The sequence below is a fragment of the Rutidosis leptorrhynchoides genome, chromosome 10, assembly GCF_046630445.1.
Source record: "Rutidosis leptorrhynchoides isolate AG116_Rl617_1_P2 chromosome 10, CSIRO_AGI_Rlap_v1, whole genome shotgun sequence".
Classification (NCBI taxonomy): domain Eukaryota; kingdom Viridiplantae; phylum Streptophyta; class Magnoliopsida; order Asterales; family Asteraceae; genus Rutidosis; species Rutidosis leptorrhynchoides.
In genome coordinates, this window is record NC_092342.1 from 30,855,129 (window position 1) to 30,874,083 (window position 18,955).

Sequence of the window (18,955 nt, forward strand, 5' to 3'; positions counted from 1 at the left end):
AGTACGATAATTAAAAGTGCAATTAAATAAAATGACAGTAAATAAAAGTGCGATAATTAAAAGTGCAATTAAATATGAAATAAAGAAATTATGCTTATTTAAACTTCCGTAATCATGATGTTTGACGTGTTGATTTTAGTTTTATTACCATGGGTTAATTATTCTTTGTCCTGGATTATTCGTTATGTCCATACGGATTTGTCCATAATAGTCCATCAGTCATAAATATAAAGTGCGAGAGTCTTCGTCAAATTATCCTTATACCCGAAGTCAAATATTCTAACTAATTGGGGATTCGAATTGTAACAAGGTCTTAATACTTTGTTTAATGAATACACCAGGTTATCGACTGCGTGTAGTCCAAGGTTTTACTACTTTGTTAACAATTACACCAATTACCCTTGAATGTAATCCACCCCTGTTTTAACTAGTCCATTAACTATTAATCCAATCCCTTGTCCGGTAAAATGAACAATTATTGGTATTTATAGATATCCCGCCCACCGTACCCAGTCAAGCGTATGTGGTTATATATAAATACGTCAAATTATAAGTCTATATATTAAATTAACGAGGTATCGTTAAGTTAATATAAAACCCATTAATAGCCCATAGTCAAATTTCCACAAGTGTCGTTCTTTTATCCAAACCCCAATTATGGTCCAAAGCCCAATTACCCAATTTTAATATTTAGCCCAACATCACGATTACTTCGGCATTAAATAAGCATAATAATAACTTAGCTACGAGACATTAATTTAAAAAGGTTGAACAAAACTTACAATGATTAAAAATAGCGTAGCGTTACACGGACAGAATTTCAACTTACACCCTTACAACATTCGCTAACATACCCTTATTATTAGAATTTAAAATTAAAATTAAAATTATAATATAAATATAAATATAAATATATATATATATATATATATATATATATATATATATATATATATATATATATATATATATATATATATATATATATATATATATATATATACGTGAGAGAGATAGAGGAAAAGATATATAAATTCGTCCAAAACTCGCGAACTTTATAGGACCTGACGTGCTACAGGACGCCATGCGATCGCATGGCTTTTATGCCTCCAGGCCATGCGATCGCATGGCCAGCTGGATCCAGTCACATGATTTTTATTTTTTTCTTTTGCCGACGGTTTAATAAATAAATATAATATATAAATAATTTTAAGAATTATTTAAATATTATATTATATTTATGTGCATAGTTGACTTGTAATTTTTAGTCCGTTGCGTCGAGCGTTGAGAGTTGACTCTGGTCCCGGTTCCGGATTCTCGAACGTCCTTGCGTACAATTTAATATCTTGTATTTTGCGTTTCGCGGCTCGTACTCTTGTAATTTTGAGACGTTTCTCATCAATAATTTGAACCACTTTGATTGTACTTTTTTACTTTTGAGCTTTTTGGTCATTTGCGTCTTCAATTCGTCGAATCTGTCTTTTGTCTTCATCTTTTATTATTTAAACGAATATTACTTGTAAATAGAACAATTGCAACTAAAAGCTTGTCTTTCTTGAGGGATAATGCTATGAAATATATGTTCGTTTTTAGCATTATCAAATATTCCCACACTTGAGCGTTGCTTGTCCTCAAGCAATATAGTCTTGAAATAAAAATACTAGAATCACTTTATTCTTCACACTTTGTACATCAGTGATTTCTATACGGTGGTATGAACAATGGTTGTAACGATGTGATTTACAGTCCCACATGACTATGAAAAATTAGATCCTTTAGGAAACTGGATCTTTATGAAAACATTTGATCTTTTTGAAAATTCAATCTAGCTTTTACCCTAGATAAGTTTTCCGGAATAACCCTTCACCGGTGTTTGCAAAATATTTTTGTGGGTTTGGTGGGTTTCAGATTTGAAAATTTTAGCTCAAAACTTGCGGTTTTGTGTCACCCACTTGCTAACCTTGTATTGGGAAAGCAACACGTCCAGTTTACTTGCTCCGTATATTACCTTTCGATAAACTACCGTCCGGTTGTAAAGGAAAGCGTTGAACAAGCAACTGTTAAGGCAATATCCCCTGACACGCTTTTAATTATGGTCTATATCATGTCGGATGCAATTACTATCCTTTGTAGGAGCAATAGTAAAGCTCACCCTATAATTTTTGGTCTGGCACAAGGTCCTGTCTTTGACCATGCTATGCAACCACCGTTCTTACGGTTGACACCCGATTTGGTTCAGGTGACCTAATGAATTCCAGGTGAATTCCTAAGATTTTACATTCAATAGTAATGAACATTGAAAATGGGTTTTCAGAAAACAAATCGGTTTGTAATTTCATCAAAATATTTTCTCGTTCAAGCTCGAGTTTAGATATCATTAAATTCCATGAGTTTGTAATTCTCAATCTTTAAAAGTCAATCTCTAGGATTGAGTAATATCAGTCTTAAAAGCTGATTTTTGATCTTTAAGGAGATTATCTTTTCTTGGGATCTGATTCATTAGTCTTATCAAGCTAATTTGCACGGTGCCCTCCCCATTTTACGAGACAGATCCTCTCATGGTTAGGATAAGTCTGACCACTTGGCGACCCTATTTGATGCTGAGGTCCGTGGATTTCCAGCTGATTTTCGAGAAAACTTTTCAAGGTTTTTCGTAGACTCTACAACTGGTCTGTACGACAACTTCATGACCTAAATCAAGAAGCGCGTTTTTTTTCGGAAGACTTTACTTCCTTTTAATGATGGAATTGATTCATCGTGTAGATCCATCTTTCTTTCAAATATCTTACAATTTACCGGGTAAAACGGTTAATTTTGTCCAAAACAAAAGTATTTTCAATTATTTGTACAAAAATATGTGATATATATTTTAAATAACTTGGTAAATTTTTCCCATACTTGGCTTTTATTTTCCTTTCTTTACCTTTTTATTGTCCTCTATTCCATTTTAAATGAATTCTAACATTTTGGTTTGTTTCTCAATTTATGTCCTTTCTGAGGTAACAATAATTTCGGTATTAACACCTAGTTTTATCGTTCATAAATATGTATAAACATAATTTTGAATTCATTTATTTGAAAATTTTTGAAAAATTTTACTAGAATTGGGTAGTCAGTATATAAGACTAGAGCTGTTCTTTATTATCAGAGAGCACTAGATTCTAATACAACTACTGCGTTACTCGTATTTTTAATGGTAACCAAGTGTATAAGTTAAAATTTTAAAAATCCGAAAGAATTTAACCCCTTCCCACACTTAAGATCTTGCAATGCCCTCATTTGCAAGAAATCAGTAACAATTTAAATTTTTGAGGGTGATTAGAGTAGAAAAATGATTAAATTTTACCAAAGTTTCCAAACATATTGGCGTTTGTTTGCTGAATGATAAATGGTGCACATCATTTGTTCATTCCGTCTTGTTATTACATCACATTTGTTTTTCGTTTTGTCGTCAAAATTAGTAGCTTTTGCTGAACTTAATGCCAGTCTTTGAAAATGCGCTGTTTTACCCTGTTGTATACAATTGACAATATACATACATACAAATATAAACATGCATGGTAATTTGAAATGGGACTTAAAATCCCACTTTCAAATCAAATATGAAATATTAGTACAACATAATAAAAATATTAAACATTACAATAAAAGTATCAAAATATAATGTGTTTAAACATAAATAAATAGAAATAATAAAAAGATAAAAATCATAGAAATCACCAACTGGAACTATATCAATCTGGATAGGGGTTCCAGTTCATGTTGTCGTCCGGGTTCCATGGTTGGTGATAGGTGTACTGATAGGCCTGGTTAGGGTCGTAGAGAGTATATGGTGGTCTTATCTCGGGCTGGTGTGGAGGATAGTAAGCAGGTCGAGTCGGTACGTAGTGATCCTGAGGTGACAGCTGGCTCATGATCTGATGCTGATGATAGTCCCATCTATCATGCTGTCATTGCCTGGAATGCTCGTAATCATTTCGGGCTTGCCACTGCTCCATCTGACCAAATCTATCCTCGTTTGTCATTTCCACCGCATCTACACGCTGGTAGACGTCAGTTATAGCCTCCCTAATGACATCCCTAATGTCATCCGCTTTCTCCATTTCCTCATTTGAACCTCTCTCTACATGAGGATGACTACCAACATATGGTATTGCCTGATTGCGTCTACTTTTCAATACCTTAGCACCCTAATAGACCCTCAATCCTAAAGGCTCAACCTGTTCCCTACATACCATAAGTGGACTACCTTGATCCCTATCTACACCCAAATACTCTCCAATGAGAGTAACAAAAATACCTCTTCCTATTATTCCCCCTTCCTGTATTCCTTCCACCATCTTAGACAAATAAAAACCAACACAGTAAGGGATATTAACAAAGCCTCTTGGGTCTCGAATACACTTTAGGTAAAATAAATCATGTAAGGTCATTTTCTCCTTATTGTGACCTCTCTGTGTAATCGAGTTAGCCAAATATCTATGAATTATACGAAGCTTGGCTTTGTTAATATGTAAGTAGGAGTGTTTTCCTCCCAGCGTAAAAACATTATAATCTGACATACGCATCCAGATGGCATTCGCGTCAAAATTCCTATCTACCCTTTCACCACGATAAATCAAATTCATACAATCGGGTAGTAGTAATTCACCAGGAGTATATATCTGCAAAGCCCTGGCCATGTCCAGCATGGACATCCTGTACATCCTACGGCCAAGTATAAATCTAAGAAAACTTCTATCATCTAATCTATCTACATCTGCATTTAACGCTATAGTACTCATAAGCTCAATACACCATTCCTTATATACATGTCTACGAATGGTGAATAGACGTTCCCAATCGGAAAAAGAAGAACTGCCATACCTTTGGATCAGATGCTCCCGAACTGAGTTAACTAGTTGAACCCTTTCTAAAGGCTCCCAATCGATTACCCTCGGCACTTCTACATTTTTCGGTATCAATTTGAATTTGTTACTTTGATATGTCGGGTAATCTCTCCAGCTTCTATCGAATCTCAGATTAGGATGCAACGTGTGTTCAGGAATCTTTGTGTGTTCAGGAAAATACTATAAAGGCATCAACAAATTGTAACGGATCATAATAAGGTACGTGTTGATCAGGTTGCTGTTGTTGTTCCTGTTGTGGTTCTTGTTCAGGTTCATATTGCATTTTTGGTTCAGGCTCTGGAGCAGGTTGTCTAGATGATGATGATGCACCATCAGTATTAGTAAATCTCTGTAAAACACATTAAACACAAAATTTGTGCATCCAAATATGCATGAGTGTTAGCAAAATAACAACTTGAAACAATTATAATAACATGTTTAATCAAAATTAAACTTATACACATTTTCACAATTTTTACAATTCTACATTTTTTTTTTCAAATAAGCATAAATGAAAATGTTTACAAAGTTCATAAGCATTCAACTCAAATAACATGTTAAAATAACCATTACTAGCAATTAAACAAGTTTCAAATGGCATTTACATCAATTTAATCAAGTTCATGAATTTTATACCTAAAAAGTCCACTTTAATTCTCAAAAATCATGTTTAGGATCAAAGTTTGGATCATTTAGCTACCTAAACATGTTACACTACTTAATTTAGCAATAATTCATGACAAAAATCGGCCATAACCAGTTTATATCAAAAAACCCCAAATTGCTCAAGAACACAAACCCTAGATTCCTAAAATTTTTGAAGTTTTTGGCTTCAAATCATGTTAAATAGCATCATTCTAGGTTATACATGCATAAAATACTAACAATTTAACTCTAATTACACTAGAAATTAACAAAATCAAATTAAGTAAAATATAGCTCAAGAACACTAAAAATCAAATTTAAAGAGGTTTAGGGGTGAAATTGTTACCCTTCTTGATAAACTTCTTATCAAATTCATGTTTAGAGCGGAATGTAGCGAGAAATTTGGTGAAAAAATGATGAAATTTGAGAGGTTTTGGGGTGTATGTTCGTGTATTTGTGTGTGTGTTGTGTGGAGATCAGAACTCGACTGACCTTTGATCCTGGCCAGATTTTCAGCTCCATGCGATCGCATGGCTCTGAAGGCCAAATCCCATGCGATCGCATTGGGTCCGGGTACAGTTGTTTTTTTTTTAAAAAAAATACTTATACTAATAAAACATAAATTAATAAAATTTTAAAAATTTGTTTCTTTTTAGGAGTGAGGGTGTTTCGGATCGTTGTCCTAGTCCGTCCCTTGACAAAATTTTAAAATTTATTAATTCAAAGCTTGGTTTTAAAAGTAAAGATTTTTGGGTTTTTTTTAATGTTTTTGGCTTACTTTAATTCAATAAGATTAAAAATAATGATAATAAAAGTTCTCGTCCCTCCCTTGGGTAGAGCAATTTCGGTTCAATGACCTAGTTTTCAACTCACGATGAATTTTAAAAATCATATTTTTATCTTAGTAAAATAAAGTAAATTTTTGTTTTTAAATTCACACCAAACTTAAATTTAAAATGCATAAAATTAAAAATTCATATTATTAAAATTTTAAAAATTCACACCAAATTTATATTATAATTTTATTTTTATACATACAAACTTATATTAAAAACATAAAATTTTCAAATATTTAAAAACTTAAATATATTGATTTAAAAAGTTTACAATAATAATTTAATATTAATATATTAATTTTAAAAACAAAGTAAAAAATAAAAATTAAAAATCTTTTTGGTCTTTTATCCCACTTTAATCAATCAAATATTATCAAAAATATACGCCCCTCTTTTCGGTAAAGTAATTTCGGCTATATTACCTAGTTTTACTCCTGATGAATTTCTGAAATATATTAGGTTGATTGATTAAAGATATTTATACCTTAAGAATAAACGGTAAATTTCGCAGTGATGTAATAAATTTTTGCATGATATCAATAATTTCAGTTACGCATACCTAATTTTATTGAATACCAATTTAATACTTTATAGCGAATGATTTAGCGTTTATTATCAAAAGGTTAAAAGCGATAAAATAAAAATAAAAAGTGTACATACTTACCTGTGAGATAGAATTCTCAGTGACCTGCTTTAGCCCACTCATAAGATAGTCGGACTAATTGGTTTTCCATAGCTACATAGGTATAACCTCGAGCATTCAACGATTTTTATTTAAAACATATGAACGGTCCTTCTCTACATAAAGTAACGAACTTGGTATTGGAATATGTCTGATTCGTCGAGCATTTTACTCCGTGTGACCATTTTCCGCATTTGTGACATCTTTCAAGGTGTCGTGCTCTTCTTTTCGCTGCGGATTTTGATTTTCCTTTACCAAAATGTAACTTATTATGATCGTTCCTGAGTTCTTTTCTTACTCCGTCCAATTTGGCTCTTATTACTGATACCAGGTCACTCGGGAGTGTGTCATTATTACGTTTAGTGATCAAAGCGTGTAGCATTAGACCATGGTTTAGTTCACAGGAATTCTTCATCTCGTAAAACCTAAAAAAAAATAAAAATTCAGAATGGAGGGAGAAGACTAGTTCTTTAGGGTCTGCTAGGGAAAGACCATTCGGATTCCATTCTCGAGAACTACACGAAAACAAAATATCTAACTCTAATAGAAATACATATTACCCTAAAAAGATTCAAATCTCCCCACACTTAGTTAAATGTGGTGTCGAAATTATGATTAACTTCGTTGTCAACTTCCATCGGATCATGTACGTAATGTTTAACTCTATGACCTTTAACTTTAAATTCAATCTCATTTGAATTTATTAACTCTACTGTTCCGTACGGGAAAACTCTTTTGACTATGAATGGTCCAGACCATCTTGATTTCAATTTTCCAGGAAATAGCTTGAATCGTGAATTGAAAAGAAGAACTCTGTCTCCTTCCTTAAATTCTTTTGAACTTCTGATTCTTTTATCATGCCATTTCTTCGTTCTTTCTTTATAGATTAACGAATTTTCATATGCTTCATGTCTTAATTCTTCTAATTCGTTTAGTTGACTTAACCGTAGACGTCCAGCTTCATGTAAATCAAGATTACATTTCTTTAAAGCCCAAAATGCTTTATGTTCAATTTCTACTGGAAGATGACATGCTTTTCCGTAAACGAGTGTAAAAGGTGTGGTTCCAATTAGAGTTTTGTAGGCTGTTCTAAAAGCCCAGAGTGCATCCTTCAATTTCATAGACCATTCCTTCGGATTTGATCCTACGGTTTTCTCTAGAATACGTTTTAATGCTCGGTTGGTATTTTCAACTTGTCCACTTGTTTGTGGATGATAAGCGGTTGAGATTTTATGAGTTACTCCATATATTTTGAGAAATTTCTCAAGTTGATTATTACAAAAATGAGTACCCCGATCACTTATTAAAGCTTTCGGTGTTCCGAACCTTGCAAAAAGACGTTTTAAAAAGTTAACTACAACTCGTGCATCGTTAGTTGGGAGAGCTTGTGCTTCCGCCCATTTAGATGCATAATCAATGGCAACGAGAATGTAGAGATTATTATGAGATTTTGGAAATGGACCCATAAAGTCAATACCCCAAATGTCAAATACTTCACATACTTGAATGACATTTTGTGGCATTTCATCACGTTGACTTATTTTTCCGGCCCTTTGACATGCATCACATGATTTGCAAAGAAGGTGTGCGTCTTTGAAAATTGTAGGCCAATAGAATCTAGCATCGTAAACTTTTCTTGCTGTGAGTTGAGGCCCATAATGCCCTCCTGTTGGTCCTGTGTGACAATGGTTTAAAATTTGACTGGCTTCATCTCCGAATACACATCGGCGTATTATTCTATCGGGACAACTTTTAAACAAATGCGGATCTTCCCAGAAATAGTGTTTTATATCACTAAAGAATTTCTTTCATTTTTGGTACGATAATCCTTTTTCAAGGAATCCACATACTAAGTAGTTTGCATAGTCTGCAAACCATGGAATTTTATTATAATCTATTTTCAATAGATATTCATCAGGAAAGTTGTCTTGTATGGCCGATTCATTCAGAACTTCTAATTCAGGATTTTCAAGACGAGAAAGATGATCGGCGGCGAGATTTTCTTCTCTCTTTTTATCTCGAATTTCAATATTGGACTCTTGTAAGAGTAAGATCCAACAGATTAATCGTGGTTTGGCATCTTGTTTTGAAAATAGGTATCTAAGAGCAGAATGATCAGTATAGACCACCGTTTTAGCTAGAACGAGAAGTGAACGAAATTTGTCAAAAGCAAAAACAATAGCAAGGAGTTCTTTTTCAGTAGTTATGTAATTTGTTTGTGCTCCTTGTAACGTCTTACTAGCATAATATATAGGTTGAAATCTTTTTTCAATCCTTTGTCCTAAAACGGCTCCCATTGCAAAATCACTTGCATCGCACATTAGTTCAAACGGTAGATTCCAATTTGGAGTTATCATGATCGGTGCATTAGTGAGTTTTTCTTTAAGAATATTAAAAGATTTGATACATTCATCTGAAAAGATGAATGGAGCATCTTTTTCTAGGAGTTTATTCATAGGAGTGGCAATTTTAGAAAAATCTTTTATGAAACGTCGGTAAAAACCGGCATGCCCTAGAAAACTCCTAACTCCTCTAACATTGGTGGGATGTGGAAGTTTAGCAATTACATCTACTTTAGCTCTATCCACTTCAATTCCTTCCTTTGAAATTTTATGACCAAGAACGATGCCTTCTTTAACCATGAAATGGCATTTCTCCCAATTAAGTACTAGATTTGATTGTTCGCATCTAATAAGCATTCGTTCAAGATTAACTAGACATGATTCAAATGTATCACCGAAGACTGAAAAGTCATCCATGAAAACTTCCATGCATTCTTCTATCATGTCGTGAAAAATTGCCATCATGCACCTTTGAAAGGTTGCAGGGGCATTGCAAAGTCCAAATGGCATGCGTTTGTAAGCAAAAGTACCATAAGGGCACGTAAATGTGGTTTTCTCTTGATCTTCGGGTGCTATTGGAATTTGAAAATATCCGAAAAAACCATCAAGAAAACAATAGTAACTGTTTCCAGCTAATCTTTTCAACATTTGATCAATGAAAGGTAAGGGAAAGTGATCTTTTCTGGTGGCATCATTTAATTTTCTATAATCAATACAGACACGCCATCCTATTACAGTCCTAGTAGGAATAAGCTCATTTTTCTCATTTGTGATGACAGTCATGCCACCCTTCTTAGGTACGCATTGAACTGGGCTTACCCATGGACTATCAGAGATTGGATAAATTAAACCTGCATCAAGCAGTTTAATAATTTCTTTCTTAACAACATCTTGCATATTCGGATTTAGTCTTCGTTGGCGTTGTACATACGTTTTATGACCTTCTTCCATAAGGATTTTATGTGTGCAATACGAAGGACTTATTCCTTTAATATCATGAATCTTCCATGCAATAGCTGGTTTATGAGCTTTTAGCACAGAAATGAGTTGTGAATTTTCATTTTCAGTAAGAGAAGACGATATTATTACAGGTAATTCAGATTCACCATGTAAATAAGCGTATTCCAAATGGTTTGGAAGTGGCTTTAACTCTAATGTCGGTGGTTCTTCTATCGATGATTTATATCGATATCTGTCTTCCTCTTTTAGCATTTGAATTTCTTCTGTTGTTGGTTCATATCCATTAGCCATAAGTGTAGCTAACATTTCAATTTCATCAATTGGTTCAGTTCCTTCTCCAAAAGAACATTCTTCTGTTCCTTGTAATTCTGGAAATTCTTCTAACAATTCTGCATGTGAATCTATAGTTTGAATATAATAACATGTATCATCTGCAGATTGCGGTTGTTGCATGGCTCTATCAACTGAAAAGGTAACACTCCCGTCCTCTATACTTAGGGTCAGTTTCTTACCAAACACGTCTATTATTTCTTTAGCCGTGTTTAAGAATGGTCTTCCTAATATGAGAGGAACTCGAGAATCTTCTTCCATGTCCAGAATAACAAAATCTACTGGAAATACTAAAGTACCAACTTTAACTAGCATGTTCTCCATTATCCCTCTAGGATATTTTATTGATCGATCGGCTAGTTGTATACTTATTCGTGTTGGTTTCAATTCTCCAAGGTCTAGTTTAGCGTATAGTGAATACGGCATTAAATTTATACTAGCACCTAAGTCTGCCAATGCTTCTATTGAACTAAGACTACCCAGAAAACATGGAATTATGAAACTTCCTGGATCTGATAATTTTTCTGGTATTTTATTCAACAGCACTGCAGAACAATTAGCATTCATAGTAACAGCCGAGAGTTCTTCCATTTTCTTTCTATTCGTGATTAGATCTTTCAAGAATTTAGCATATCTAGGCATTCCTGAAATTACATCAATGAAAGGAAGATTAACATTTATTTGTTTAAACATATCCAAAAATTTGGATTGCTCGGCTTCAAGTCTCTCTTTTCTCATTTTACTTGGGTAAGGAAGTGGTGGTTGGTATGGTTTAACATAAGGTTTAGCCTTAACTGTGTTATCTTCATTAACCTTTTCAACTACCGGTTCTGTTTTCTTATCTTGTTCAGATTGTGGTTCTTGTGGAGTAGGAATAGAGTCATCAGAAATTACAGGTATTTCAGGTGGTTTAAGTGTAATACCACTTCTTGTGGTAATGGCTTTAGCTGTTTTATTCTGGGGGTTAGCATTTGTATCACTAGGTAGAATTTCCGGTTTCCTTTCACCTATTAACCTTGCTAGGTTACTTACTTCTTGTTCCAGATTTTGAATAGAAGCTTGTTGATTTCTAAATGCTTGAGCATTTTGTTCATTGGTTTGTTTCTGAGATGTGAAAAATTGCGTTTGAGATTCAACTAGCTTCGACATCATATCTTCTAAATTTGGCTTTTTATCATCGGTTTGTGGTGGCTTATTTTGAAAAATAGGTCTTTGCTGATTGTAAGTGTTATTGGATACTTGTTGATTACTAGGACCTTGTTGGTTGTTGTATGGAACATTTCAGTTATAATTCTGATTTTGATTGTAGATTGGTCTTGGCGGTTGATAATTATTCTGATAATTATTTCCAGGCCTTTGGTTTATGTATGAAACATTCTCTATTTGTTCCATTGTTAGTTCAATACTGAGACAATCTTTTATTAAATGTGGTCCTCCACACTGCTCACAACTAATTCGTATTGAGTGAATATCCTTAGTCATCTTTTCCATTCGTCTCTCGACAACATCTATCTTTGCGGAAATGGAATCTAAGTCATGGCTAGAATTGGCTCTAGCTGCTTTAGATGATCTAATGATATCTTTTTCTTGGTGCCACTCATGTGAGTGGGAAGCAGTGTTATCAATAATTTTGTAAGCGTTAGTTGCGGTTTTCTTCATAATGGAACCACCAGCTGCTATATCGATGTCTTTCCTTGTAGTGATGTTGCATCCTTGGTAGAATATTTGTACTATTTGACAAGTGTCTAAACCATGTTGCGGACATCCTCTCAATAACTTTCCAAATCTGGTCCACGCCTCATATAGAGTTTCATTTTGCTTTTGTGTGAACGTAACAATTTCTCCTTGAAGTCTTACGGCTTTAGATGCCGGAAAGAATTGTTTAAGAAATTTTTCAACTAAAACGTCTCATGTATCAATCGCCCCTTCAGGTAACGATTCTAACCAATCTTTGGCTTCTCCCTTTAAAGTCCAGGAAAATAACATGAGATATATCTGTTCATCCTCCACTTCTCTTATTTTAAATAGAGAACAGATCCTATTAAAGGTACGAAGATGTTCATTTGGATCTTCCTTCGGCGCACCACTAAATTGGCATTGATTAGTTACCATATGTAGAATTTGTCCTTTGATTTCATAATCTGGCGCATTAATGTCAGGTTGAGTAATTGCGTGACCTTGGCCAGTGCGTTTAGCTCTCATTCGGTCTTCCATACTTAGAGGTTCCAGATTTTCCATGATTGAATTTGTTGAATCTGAATCACTAGAGGATTCTGATTTAATGGGTTGTTCCTCGACAATCTCTGTTTGAATGATTGGTGGTTCCGGAGGAAAGATTAATGGTTCAGGATCTCTGAATTGTCCCTGAATATTCTCCGGATTCTCAATTGTGAGGTCTGGTTCAAAAAATGGATTATCAGAAATTTGAAATTGGAGTACTTGGTCGATTTGATGACGATTCTAAAGAAAAATCAACGGCAACAATATTGGCTAGATGTCTTGATCTGGTTACAGGTGGTGAACGTACAAAAGGTGGTGAACGTTTTGCTCGGTGCATTCACTGAATATCCTATTAGTTATAAAAATAAAACTTATATAAGTTATCAAATTAATAGACTTTTCTGATTTTGCCCACGTTTCGAATAGCCAATAGATGTAGCAGGTAGCCAGGACCCTTTAAATCAGAAGCCCACAACTCGCCACTAACAAATTCAACTATTACTACGAACCAGAAAATTTTGGATGTCTATCAATTTAACCACTTAAAATAATTTTTCGTTGAAATTTTAAAGAAATTTTAGAGAAGAAATAGAAAATTCTATGTCCTAAAAACTAGAGTGGCGAAAAATAAGAAAGAAAAAGAGTGCGTCGAAAAACGTCGAAAAATAAAAGGTCGAAAAATAATAAAAGAACCTAGCGCGTCGAAACTTAAAAGTCTAAAAACTAAGAATTAAAAGTTGCGTCTAAAAATATTAAAGCTTAAAAAGAATTCTATCTCCAAAACGGCAATTACTTAAAAAGGTACTAAAACTTATAAAATGGCGTCGCAAAATTCTAAAGCACTTAATCTTAGTCTAAAGAAAAAGCACTTAAGGGATTTTACGGCAAAGCCTAAGAATCTAGAAATGAAAATAACTATGGCAAAAACTATGACTTAAAACTAAATACGAATGAAAAATACAAATATTACGCTAAAACAAATAAAAGGATACAAAATATAAAAATAAACTTAAAGTTGTAAAAATACAATTTTTATAAAAATATTATTTTTATATTATTTATTTTATAAAACTATTAATTTTATATATTAATAAAACTAATTAAACTAAAAATACAAATATAATAATACAAACTAAACTAATTAATTAAAAACTAAACCCTAATTGGAGGTTTTAATAATAATAATAATAATAATAATAATATACTCCGTAATTATTGCTGTAATCAGGTCAAACCTGGCGTGTCAGACAGGGCCATACGATCGCATGGTCTGTGCGTTTTAAATCCATGCGGTCGCATGGAGTAGGGTTTCGAGCCAGAGTTGGGCTGCTACAGTACCAGGCCTCGACACTTTTATATATATATATTTTTTTTGTTTTCTGTTTTTAATATATATAAATATTTATATAAAATAATAAAATACTTATATTTAAAAACTAAAATAAAAATACTTTTTAACTTTATATATTTTAAACAATCTTTTAAAAATAAATATATAGATACTTTTCTTTTTATATTTTTATATTTTTAATATTTAAAACGTATATTTTTATATAAAGAACTTAATAAAAAAAATTTTATAGCGTTGCGCTTTCGGCGTTTTAGTTTCCCTAGCAGCGGCGCCAAAAATACTTGATGTGCATAGAGGTGAATACAAAATAGTTATATTTTTACAAGGAAAATACTATTAAATACGATACAATTTTACACAAGTTATTTATTTATTTATAGAATGGATATACCTAAACCTTGCTACAACACTTATAGGCAGTGCACCTAATCGTACAGTAGTGTAGTTTTTAGTAAGTCCGGTTCGTCCACAGGGAATGTGACAACCCGGAAATTTCCAACCAAATTTAAACTTTAATCTTTATATGTTTCTGACACGATAAGCAATATTTGTTAAGTTAAATTGCAAGAATTTTAAACTATGTTCATACATTCATTCAACCTCGACCAAGTTCCAACGATTCACGAACCATTAAACGAATATGATTATATATGTATATGTGTATATATATTATAACTTGAAACGTAAACAAAATATTAGATTAAATACTTTATATGATTGTATCTGTTTCAAAATATTTATCAATGGAATTAGAAGATAAGATCAAATGATTGAATTATCAGATATATTGAATTATGATTACAAGTCTCTGTTGAAAGGCCCACGTTGATTTGAGAAATCTTTCCATTTTAACAATATTCGGAAAATGGTAAAGTGATTTATAAATAAGAACAAATTGTCAATCATTGAGAACTAGACAAAGGATAGTGGAAGATTGAATCTCATAAAGACTCGATTGATCTATTTAGTTTCAAACGCACAAAAACGTTTTTAGTTTAAAAAGAACTTTATTATTAAAACGTATATAACTTTTATAAATATCTAGAACCACTTTTGACAACTCATTACTTAACTAGTATGATAAAGATAACGATATTTATATTTTATTTTATTAAATATATATAACGATTTAAATTAATATTATATATATTTATACGCGTATTATACGTACATAGTTTTATACTTTTACTATACTTAAACTTTACCTTTACTTTATTTTTACTTTACTTTAACTTTAATAATTCACTTTAATAATTCATACTTTAATAATTCACTTTAATAATTCATACTTTAATAATTCACTTTAATAATTCATACTTTAATAATTCACTTTAATAATTCATACTTTAATAATTCACTTTAATAATTCATACTTTAATAATTCACTTTAATAATTCATACTTTAATAATTCACTTTAATAATTCAAAAATCTATTATAAATAGAATTCAATAGGTTTCATTATTTCATAGAAACTTGAAAATATTTTTCTCTAAACTCTCTCAATCGTTTTACATATATATTTACTCCGTATTATTTCAAGATATTATTAGTATACATAAAATATTACGACGGAGTGCTGTCCGAGTGATTTCGAAATTGTTTTTCGAGTAGGATAGGATTAAGGAAATTATGGATTATAGCTATGAAGGTGATTGAGTATGGTTCATGGGTATGCTCATGAGGTCAATATAGTGTTTATCATTTCCGTTGCGTCTACGTACCTTTCCTGCAATATTGAATCTCAATATTGATACGTGAGTACTCATAATTTAACTTTTACATACTAATAGTGTATCCCCGACTAGTGCTCGAGTATTTAGGATTATGCATGTTTGTACTTTTGATATTGCCCTTAGATAGGTTAGGTTGAATATTGAATTAGTTACACTTGCGGTTGAGATAAGGTATAAGATATGCATGTCCTTGGAAAGCTAGCGAAAAATTAAGAACTTTTTCTTTAGATATCGAATGGTTTCGATGAACGGATTAGAAGTTATAATCAATTGAATTTTCGATATTTTTATTAAAATTGATTATTATTATTATCGTCGTTTTTATCGTCGTTCTAGTTTTATCTTATTATTATCATTATTATTATCTTTATCAATAAAAGGGATTTATCATTAAAAATTGTTATTTTTTTTATTATTACTATCATTATTATCGTTAAAGTTATAATTAGTATTATTATTATTATCCAATTATTATTATTATTATTATTATTATTATTATTATTATTATTATTATTATTATTATTATTATTATTATTAGTATTATTATTATTATTATCATTATTAATATATATATCATTATTTAAAAATGGTTATTGTTATTGTTATTATTATTATTACTATATTATCATTAAGATAATTATTAGTATTATCATTAATAATGTTATAGTAACTATCATTATTAATATTAGTTAATTAAAACAAATATTTGTAACACCTAATTATTTTGATTACTATTATTATCATTATTATGAACACGATATAAAAGACGATTAAAAGCTATTAAACGAAACGATTAGGAAATAATGAGTAAGAGTATCATGATGAAATTAAAATATTATAAGATATTGATTTAGATAAAATTATCGTTCTTATTATTTTTATCATTACTATTATTATTAAAAGTATCGTTAGTATTAAAACTATCATTTTAACAAAAATTATCATTTTAATAGAAATGTCATTGTTACTATAAAATATTATTATTATTATTATTATTATTTTAAATAGAATTATTATTTTAAAGATAATATTAAAAATTATCATAAATATTAAAGTTATCATAATTAGAATTATCGTTTTATCATAATGTCATCTTAGTAATTATAAATATTGATATTTTTATAATAATAATAATTATTACAAAATAATACAACTTTTACTTACTATCATGATAGATATTATTTTATCAAATAAATATGTGATACAAACATATTTTACTACGTGTAATAATTTACTTTAATAATACCTATCATATTATCTTTATGATATTAAATGAACCCTATAAATTTTATTACTTAATATATATAAAAGTATATTTTATTACATAAATTTAATATAAAATTTTATTTATTAATAAATAAATTATATTATTACTCTAATAAATCTTTTAAAAATATTTAAAAATATAAAACGACGATATTTAAACTATATATTAATCATGTATAGATTTTTTGGAAATTATTTTGAATCAAATTTACTTTTGTTGACTTTTGCATATTAGTCTCGAGCATTAGGATTGTGGTACACTATGACTTGACCTAATTTGTTAGACAAATATTGACCAACACATAATTATATATAATTAATTTAGGTTTGTGAATCCGAGGCCAACCTTGCACTTGTTCAATGACGTTATATGTATTTTTACTACGAAATACAGTATGGTGAGTTTCATTTGCCTTTTTACCCTTTATATTTTTGGGCTGCGAATACATGCGCAATTTTTATAAATGTTTTACGAAATAGACACAAGTAATCGAAACTACATTATATGGTTGAATTATCGAAATCGAATATGCCCCTTTTTATTAAGTCTGGTAATCTAAGAATTAGGGAACAGACACCCTAATTGACGCGAATCCTAAAGATAGATCTATTGGGCCTAACAAACCCCATCCAAAGTACCGGATGCTTTAGTACTTCAAAATTTATATCATGTCCGAAGGAGGATCCCGGAATGATAGGGAATATTCTTATATGTATCTAGTTAATGTCGGTTACCAGGTGTTCACCATATGAATGATTATTTTTGTCTCTATGCATGGGACGTATATTTATGAGAACTGGAAATGAAATTCTTGTGGTCTATTAAAATGATGGAAATAAATGATTATGATAAACTAATGAACTCACCAACCTTTTGGTTGACACTTTAAAGCATGTTTATTCTCAGGTGTTAAAGAAATCTTCCGCTGTGCATTTGCTCATTTTAAAGATATTACTTGGAGTCCTTCATAGCATATTTCGAAGAACGTTGCATTCGAGTCATTGAGTTCATCAAAGATTATTATTAAATCAATTTATAGTTGGATAGTGGATATTATGAAATGGTATGCATGCCTGTCAATTTTCAATGTAAAGAAAGTTTGTCTTTTAAAAACGAATGCAATGTTTGTAAAATGTATCATATAGAGGTCAAATACCTCGCAATGTAATCAACTATTGTGAATCGTTTATAATGTATATGAACGGGTCCTTTCAGGGAACTCGCCAAGTTTAACGCTATATTTGTTTTAACTTATAATTGTAAAAATACAAATATATATATAAATAGTATTATTATTATAAAAAGGGGGTTTTACCGTTTAATGACCGGTTTGTCGATTTTAAAACTTTAGTCGCAGTTAAAACCTAATGTAAAATATTAAATATATAAAAAGACTTAATTTAAAGCGTAAAGTAAATGACGATAATGAAATTACGATAAATAAAAGTGCGATAAAATAAAATTGCGATAATTAAAAAGTACTATAAATAAAAGTGCAATTAAATAAAATGACAGTAAATAAAAGTGCGATAATTAAAAGTGCAATTAAATATAAAATAAAGGAATTATGCTTATTTAAACTTCCGTAATCATGATGTTTGACGTGTTGATTTTAGTTTTATTACCATGGGTTAATTGTTCTTTGTCCTGGATTATTGGATATGTCCATACGGATTTGTCCATAATAGTCCATCTGTC